Source organism: Anomalospiza imberbis, chromosome Z, assembly GCF_031753505.1.
Source record: "Anomalospiza imberbis isolate Cuckoo-Finch-1a 21T00152 chromosome Z, ASM3175350v1, whole genome shotgun sequence".
NCBI lineage: Eukaryota > Metazoa > Chordata > Aves > Passeriformes > Viduidae > Anomalospiza > Anomalospiza imberbis.
Window position 1 is genome coordinate 5974622 of NC_089721.1, and position 9384 is coordinate 5984005.

General features: G+C 38.0%; 1 long non-coding RNA gene across 1 annotated transcript; it reads left to right on the forward strand.

Moving 5' to 3' along the window:
- The first annotated feature begins 1110 nt into the window (after positions 1-1110).
- LOC137464900 (uncharacterized) lies at positions 1111-8563 on the forward strand. Its single transcript, XR_010994474.1, has 3 exons — positions 1111-1426; positions 6053-6212; positions 7992-8563. It is a non-coding gene; the product is annotated as an uncharacterized lncRNA (long non-coding RNA).
- The last annotated feature ends 821 nt before the right edge of the window (positions 8564-9384 follow it).

Below are 9384 nucleotides of genomic sequence, written 5' to 3' on the forward strand. Positions count from 1 at the left end.
TAGTTTCAAGGTCCCACGTTAATTTTCGTGGTATTTTTATTTCCACACCCCTTTGAATCCTCCTTTGCAGCAAACCAAAACCCAGGGAACAAACCCAGGGACAGGACATCTGCATTTCCCTTGGGTTTCATCTGTTCCCTCATGCATGGGGCTATTGGCTACAACTCCGTGCATATAAGATCAGGTTGCTTTGCATAGTGTCTAGCTCAGCATTAACATGCAGGTCTGCAGCTTTTTCTGTGTCCTCAGAAATGCTAACACCAGGGCACTCTCAAAAGGCAGCTGGGTGGCTGCTGGTGCTGAAGGTAGTGCCTGGGCTTCTGCATCCCATTTTGAATCAGGCCCATGGTAGATAGCAAACAAGCATTGCTACCATCTGATGGTTGCTTGGGGAAGTGAGTTTAGATGCTGCAAATGTTCGTCTCGGATAAAAAACACCACTCCCCGTAGCATCAAGGAGCACTGTGCTGGCAGCTTCCTGACTTGCAACAGGAAACATTCACAGACTTATGTTTTATTTCTAGCTCCTCTCACATGACTCTGAGGAAAACAGGCAGTGTAGACGAGTAGAACTGAAAACAGACGTCTTTTATATAATTAAATACTCATGTGAAGGACAGAGGTGTATTTTTAACTTAGTCAGATATTTTGCACCCAGGGAGTTTAAAAAAAACATTATATTAAAAAGTTGTTTTATTAACAAAGGGAAACATTCATTATTGTCATAATACACCTTAATTGGGGGGAGGAGGAGAAGCTCTAAAAGGGACTTTTTGTTTCTTTTAAAAAACTTTTTTTTTTTTAATTTACTTCCTTTTCAATGTATGAGTAGATCAGGGGATTCATTTACAGTTCTTCATTGTTCTGATGGCGTAGTCTATGTACTGGGAAATTGAGGCACTGAGATATTAAAGTTTAAAATCACAGATTCTCTATGAAAATGGCTAGTATCTGACCTTAAAGTGTGGTTCACTTTACATTCTCTTTTGCATGTTCAAAATCCAGCTGTAGTGAATTCACCTGTCACTGAAGACTCAGCATTTTCATCAATTAGGATAATTGCTCTTTCTTGCATATATTGTGAGGCTACAGTGGTTTCTGCCCACATCCATCCTCAGATCCTTCTTGCCTTCTTGTCCCACACCCTATTCATTTTTTAATTAAATGCATCAATTGTCCAGTCCATTTTTAGTTTCCCTTCTTTCCTCCTCAATAGTACCTAATTCCAATTTATTTTTCACTCCTTCTCCTCTGTTTTTCCTGCCATATAGATTTCTTGTCCTGAACTGTTTCCAACATTCTCAAGCCAGGTTTCCTTTCTCATATGTGTAGCAAGTAATTTCCTCATCTTCTCCAAACAAGACTCACTTGAGGAGAGGAGAAAGGATGTATATCAGCAAAAGCACAGGAGAGTCATTGCATTCAGGTACCAAAATGCTGAGTTTCACAGCCCACCACCCAAACTGCAATTGGAGCTGAAATTGAATTTAGCAGCTGAAATTTAAGATGTCTCAAAGAACTTGAGAAGCTTGTCAATTTTAGAGGCCTGTACGTTGAATAAATCCTGGTCACAGCAAGTGACCCACTGAGATCTTGAATCTTTACAACAGCTTACCAGAGCTTTAGAGCTTAATTAACAAAATATTACCAGAAATCTCTAGAGAGGATAAGCAATATATTTTTCTCTAGTCTCATTATCTGAAAAAAAAAGGCTAGTTTTCTTGGGCTTTTTGAGGGTTGGCTTAAATTTTTTTGTTTTGTTTTTGTTTGGGGTTTTTAGGGGAGGTGAGGGGAACATGAGTTTACTGGTTGGTTTTCATTGTTGTTTGTTGTTCTTTTGCTTGGTTGTTTCTTTTCGGTTTGGGTGTTTTTGGTTTTTTGTGGGGTTTTTTTTGTTGTTGTTGTTTTTTGGGTTTTATTGGTTTTTTTGTTCTCCCTAAGAAGACAAGCAAGTACCCAAGATGTCAGGGCTGTAAGGAACTGAATTTAGGGCCAAATAATGGGTAGTGTCATCAACCTATCAACCTTAGGAAGAAACAGGAAAACCAGAGCTGCTTATTGGAGAGAAAATGGCCTATTTTATCGAGGTGACAAGACCCAACAACATCTCATTAATCCATTATCTGAACTATTATCTGCTTTACAAAATGCCAAACTCTCCACTTAAGGAATAATTACAGTTGCAAATTGCCATCGTTTGCATAGTTTACAAATCAGATAGTTTAAAAATCCTACCTATTGAAAGTACTGAGGCTTCCACATTGCCCGCAAAATAGACAAATGCACGAGTCATGTAAATTATCAAGAAACTGACAGTTAAAGTGGTGCTACACTAAGAAAGCAATTTTTGTGTTTATTTCTTATCCTGATTTTGGTACCTAAATATACCCTGCAAAACAAGAAATGTCTACAGTATAAATTCTTTGTAAAATTAATATGTATGGGAAATCTCATTTGAGGTAAACTGGCATGTATTTTTTATACATATTATGATTTGTTCCTGGAGCAAATGCATTTGTTTATGAGTTAAACAGTAAAAGGCTTTTGTGTACCTAGATCTTTGTGCTTCATCTGAAGAGTGTCAGTTCTTCAGAGTTTGTTACAGAGCATTTGTTCTTTCCATAATGGTGCTTATGCATCTTATCATTTTTTTAGTACCATTATGCACTTTTAAATTCTTTTCTCCTTATGAGGTCTGGAAATCTCTTTCTCCATCTTAAAGTGAGAAAAAAACCTAGGCAAGAGAAAGCTTAATGATTTACCTACAGTCATACAGTAGCAATAAGACAGCTGAACAGGGATTTCCGTGTAATGTGCAATGGGGACAATATTTGCTCTCACTCCATAAGTCCTAGAAATAAATTACTTGCTCACTGGCAGGGCTCAGCATTTTTCAGGGGTGTCCTCACTTACTGGGTGGCATAGCTTGGAGTCTTAGATGGAAAAACTGCAGTCACCGTGCTGAAACCTGCAGTTCTTACACAGACTGAAGCACAGCCCCTGAAATTCTTGCACCTGGTAGTAAAAGAGCTACAGCATCATAGCACCTTCTCTAAACTACTGTCAGAGGGCAAAGACTGAGATGCAGAGTTACAGACAATCATGGCCAAACAGAAAATGATTTCTATTTACATTGATGCGTGAGACAGGAATTAACACCAACAATAAAAATCCTAAAGCAAAAAGAAAAGAATGGAATATCATGGAGATAAATATGGTGATACATGATTAAGTTGCACCTGTCCTCCAAAAGAAAAGTTGAAGGAACTGGGGTAGTGTGTCCAAAAACGTGGGAGGCAAAGTAATGGTTCTTCAGTTCAAGAGCTGCCAAGGCAAGGGTGATGAATTATTTTTCAGAGGCACCATGAACAGGAAAAGAAGGCATGGACTTAAATTACAGCAAAGTTTTAAAGTACACTCCAGTAAATATCTTATCCTGATGTGGAACAGTTAGGTAGCTGAATCTTGCAGCATCTTAGGAATCTTGCAACATCTCCATTTCTGGGGCTTCTTTAAAGCATAGTGGAGACCTGTCAGGCCTCAAACAGGCAGAAAATCAGCCTTAGAAGGACAAAGAATAGATTATTTTGTTATTCTACATCATAACTCTGAGTTATTTTCCATGTATTACTAACCTGTTGACTTTTTTCTTCTTAAACAGAAACTCTGTAACATACAGAACCAGGAGACAAGCATATGATCTAGTAAACTGAAAACCTAATTTGGAAAATATTCATGAGATTTCAAGGCTGGGATATTTGAGGCAAAAATAGAACCATTCTCTTCAATGATTTATAAAATTGCTTTAGAGAGACAGGGTAGAACATGCACAGTGATGTAGTGAGTGAAAACAAAAGTAATTGTTAACATGTTGCATTTTGAAGAGTAGTGGCACCATTTGCCCTTCTGAATTTTGTATCAGTACTTCCACGAGCTCTCCTGATCAGTGCAGATGTGACTTTTGTAGGCCTGGGAAAGGCATGACCTCAGTTATTCCTTTGACCTAGAAATGTCAGGGTTAATCTGTTCTTCCAATTTATATCTAGGTTGCCTACCCTCCTTCCCTGGGAGTGCTTCTAGACAAACACTAGGCAGCCATTCAAAACTCTCAGCTGCTGGCTTATCCTTTATTTGACAAACTCATGAGTTTTTATAAATCTAAGTCTTACTTTGATTTTTGCCTGCTGCATTGTGCCCTTCAAATTAAGAGTTACTATTTAATGAGACTAAAATAGTCTCACTGGGCATATGTCTCCAGCAGCACAGCACAAACAAAATGGTAACACTCTTCTTCTACTTAGTTAATATTAGAAATAAAGTTGCCTGGGCAATTTTTATTGTAAGGTAATTATGAACTACCAGGTAATACAGTTAGATGATGCCTCACTCTACCTAAACCACTTTAAAAGGCTTGTTTTGTCTTGGTTTTGGTAGTTGGGGATTTTTTTGTTTTGTTTTTGGATTTTATTTGTTAGTTTGTTTTTGCTTTTTTGGTTTTGTTGGTTTATTGTTTGTTTGTTGGGTTGGTTTTTTTTTTTTTTTGTTGGTTTGTTGGTTTCTGGTTTGGTTGGTTTTCTGTGGTTTTTTTTTTTTTTTTTTTTTTTTTTTTTTTTTTTTTTTTTTTTTTTTAACAAACTACTGGTAAGGTCTTTCACTTAAGTGTCTCCTCTGTCATCTGTACTGTAATTTGGTATTATCCCAAGTGAGAACACAAGTCTCACAGAAGTCATAGCATGGTGTTTTGAAAACAATTGGAACCATCTGAATATTCAGATAGCTAGTAGTTGAATTTCCTCAGTGTAGATGAACAGGGGGGACCTCTGAGCAGTCTGAAACTCTGCTAAAGGGCCTTCAGCTTTTTGGAACGAAATGAGGCCAGCAGTAATATGTGTGAACACCTCTACCATAGCTCCCAGCAATCTTACAAGTAGCCATAAAATCCCTATTTCAAGTCTGGGATTGAAACCAGTCTTTTGTCTAATATTGTTTTCATTGGTTTGAAAAGCAAGTCTAGAATAACATGAATGCTGCTGGTTCTGTCCCCCAGAATTTCACATATTTTTTGTTGAGCCTATTTTCTCTACAAAAATCTATTACTTTCTGAGAGTCAGAATAGGCCAAAAATGCACCTTTTTGAGTGTTTCAAATAATTCTTGGTAAGGGCTAGAAAAGAATGGAACATTGGAAGATGTTCAGTTGCTTTGTAGTACGTGCTTAATCTTGGTGCCATTTGTGATGTTGCAGCACTCAGCCTCACATCTTTGCTATATTTTTCTTCAGAGGTGACTTAGCTGAATTGCCCCTTTAACCCTCCTTATCTTCACCTGAATTTTCCCCCTTGCCCTGCAAGAGTCCTGCAGTAGAATCCAGAACCTCAGATGGATCAGCAACTTTGGAAAACCTGTCTCATTCTCCCCCACTGCCCTCAGACATCTGTCATTGGCCAAGAGTTCTCCACCACTGAGTTCCATCTCATCTCATTCTACAGTCTTATAACTCATCAAATATTATTTATTCATTTCGCTATTGGGGTAGGGTTCAGCCTACAGAAGAACTCCACTGAGCTATATGAACGATGTAGGAGAGTTTCTGTTGCTAAAAAATTTATAGTCGAAAGAAACAAATAGTGAGGGAAACACAGTATTTTTGTCATATTTTTTCTGAGGTTGAGTGGGAACATCAAACTATTGCCTTATGTTCACACAAGAAATCTCTGATGTTTTAAAATACTCTGCTTCCCTGCCTAGACTACAAAATCACCTTCCATTTCATCAAGGTTTTGTATTATGCAAATGTGAGAAGACACTCATATTTTAGATGTTCCAATTCATTCCCAACATTCATCTTTAAACAGATTTATTTGTCGGCTGGTTTGGTGGGTTTTTTGTGTTTTGTTTTTTTTTTTTCTTTCCATTTTCCAAAATTGTTTGCTCTGATTTCATGCTGCTAAAAAAAAAAAAAAAAAAAAAAAAAAAAAAATCTGCGATCACCTTCACGTAAAATTTTGTCTGTGCTCCTAATTTGTCTGTTTTCTCTGTGCTTTGGCCACTAGAGGGTAGCACAAACAGCCTCCTGGAGCGAAGGTCCAAGGACCCCCAGGAGGACCACGGGGAACAGGAGAGGTGGAGCAGAGTGGTGAAGCAGGAGGGAGGGGCTGTGGACAGTGCTCCTTGTCTCTGCTCAACTCAGCAGTGAAGCCACCCCTGAACCAGGTGGGTCTAAACGTGGATCATTCCTGTTAACCAAGCCTAGGCGTGGTTTTGGGGAGGCAGAGAAGGGTATTCGTGCATATGTATTAATGATTTTCAGCAGAGGCTGGTTTTGTTTAAATGAAGATCTGTTTGTGTTTAACCCTTTGGGCAGCCTTCATTCGGATCTGATTGAGAGTGCACGGGACATTAATTGTAATGTTTACAGGAACAAACTGGATAAACTCAATGATGGTAGAATTAATGAATGTGATATTGAAAAAAAAATAAATTAACCAAAACATATGAAAGAAGTGGGAGTAGTGACAGTATACCTCTGTAAATTCACATGTACAGTAGCCTGAATTCTCTGAATTGTTTTGAAATTTTGCTCCCACTAATAACCCTCTGGTTTATAAGTCACATCACTGCCTCCTGACTTTGCCTTGAGAAATTTGTTATATGTCAATCCAAAGGATGAAAGGTTTACTAGCCTACACACCCCAAGCCTGAAGCATAGCCCAAGACTGAGAAGAAAGACAGGAGATAGAAGTTCTGGAGATAGAGTAAGTTTCCTATGTAGATACTAAGAAACATGTCAGACCTGGTGTAAACATATTCTCCCTTCTACTGAAAATGAAAAGCAGTAAAATACAATATCCAAGCCAGGATTCTGTCCACTTTAGCTGTCCAGATCAGAAAAGAGGGTGAAGAAGCCAAGTCAAAGAGAATGAAAACACAGCTGTTTTGTATACTGACCTCCAGATATCCTGTAAACTTTAACTGGTGTGCAGAAGTGAAAAAACAGCAGCAAAAAACTTTTAGGAATGATCCTACAGAACAAAACAGGATCAGCTAAGCAAGGCCTATTATAAAACAATTTTCATAAAGTGTCTACAGTAGGCCAAGGAACTGCAAAGAAAAAAAAAACATGGGAACAGACAAAAAAATTATATAACAGGTTGTAGATCATCAGTGGTTTTTGTGTTTTTTTTTTTTTTCTTTCTCAGCAGCAATGAATCTTGTAGTAAAATCAGCAGAAAAGCAGTGTACAGGTCCACTGATGGCAGGAATAAAGCAGACCCAGGGGAAAGCCTAAATGGACAATAATTGCAGGTTATTATATACTGTGCTACAGTACAGTGGAAAGCTGGTCAGCTATTAGCAAGTTTGGAAGGAATAATCAAGAGGACAGTGAAGAGTTTATAATCTTTCAAACTCAGCAAATCAGAGGCAAGTCTCCAGAGCTGAGAGATGGAAAAAGAAACCAGTGATATGATGCACCAGGGCTGTATCTCCACTGCTGAAGAAGGAATTTGTCTGAGGAAGGAATTTGTCTAAATATGATTTTTTAAACCACTGTGGCCTGCAAAGCTGTGTTTAGCTGGGGTTCCTTGGCTGGGTGCAGAGGTATTCTTCGCTAATAGACAGCACCTCAGAAAAGTTATTTAGTCATTTATTAAGACTTTAGGCTTTTATTTGCCTATGTTAAACACTTTGAGCAAAATTCAGTTTTTTCAACATAGACATCCACTGTCACAGAAAAAGCAGTGGGACATCCCATTCTGTCCTGGGAGTCCTGTGTTGTATCTATCTGCCCCAAGAACATGTCTTAGCTTTTGCAGGGCACTTGAGAGATCACTGGGTACCTGTTTTCAGACATATGCATCCCATCCCCAGATACATGGTTTTGTGAATCCAATGGAAAATTATAAACAGCTCCTAAGCCATCTGCAGAGGTCCATCTCTCTGCCTCGAATTTATATATCCTTGAATAACCAAACAACTTCTTGGTTTTCTTAGATGAGTGTCACAGCTAAGTGGGATGAGTCTGGACCTGTGTGCCTCCCAGTCCTCAATGTATTTATCCTACCAACGTTCCTGTGAAGGAAAGAGATGCTATAATTCCTCCCTGACATATGGGCAACAGAAACAGTCACGCAGAGAGTTTGTGTTCAAAAAGGAAATTGAGTCTCCGTCTCCTAGATTGTAGCTGTTGAATTGTTCCCTCTTATGTTGTTAAAACTGATTGCCTGCACAACAGACAAAGGTTTAAAAAACAATATTACTACTAATTAGATTCTGGTGCATTCATTTAGTTTAACACTGTAGATTATTTGTATCTCTTTTTTTAATGCATCTTTTCAAGTCCGTTTTTATTTGACATATCTTGATTCCATTATGGCATTAGGAAAAAAGGGAGACAAGAGCCCAACTTTTCTGCGATTATTTCAACTCCCACTACACAGCAGATGACTGAGAAATCCTAAAGATGAGTCAGAGGGTGAAATAGAAAGTGTGGAGAGATTCTTTTAAATTAATGGGTTGCTGAAAAAATATCTGACAAAAAAAAAGTTAAAGAAAAAAAACAACAAAAGAAAGATATTCACCTTTCTAGATAAGTTGTTTTTAAAGCCTTTCTAAGTCAGTAAAAGTATCAGTGTATCTCCATGTCAAAGAGAAAAAATGTGTTGAAAAACATATTTTTCTTGATTATTTTAGTAAAAGATCGAAGAAAGAATTAAATCACTTAAGTGTAATGCAGGAGAAATTTGCATTGTAAGGTATCACAGCTCAGTTTTAACTATGGTATTGCTGCTAATGCAAGCTTAGAATAATATTTATCTGGGGATCTGAAAGGGAAAACCAAGTGGCTCAGGAAATGGAATGTGCCAGTATAAGACCTCTTTCCTTTTCCACTTCATGCCAATTACCAAGTAGGGCTCTGCTGAGGCCATGAAGGATATTCTGATCTTGCAGATGCCTTCTTTCAAATGAGATATCAAATCAAGTCCTGACTATTGATAGTTATTGAAGGTCTCAGAGCCTGTCCTACCCAAGCTCCAAAAGGAATAATCACAGTTACCCTCCATATACTAATCCTTCATTATCAGGCAAGGAGAAGTTTTTCCTTGAATCATGGATCTAAAACTCTGCCTAGTTGCTATCTGCTGTTAAACAGACACTGTTTTCCACAATCTCTGTTCTCTTGGGACCACAGTTTTGCACTTCATCTGTGAAGGCCATTGCACTGCACTTCTGGGGTATTGGTTCAACACAGAAAACTATGGAGGAGATTTTCCAAGGGATCTGACAGGTGAAAGGTGATGCTTTACATATAAAATTCAAACATTTCAAGATATACCTTTTAGACAATCAGAACTAATAGTTGTAAAAAATTTTAGCTCAGACTCAG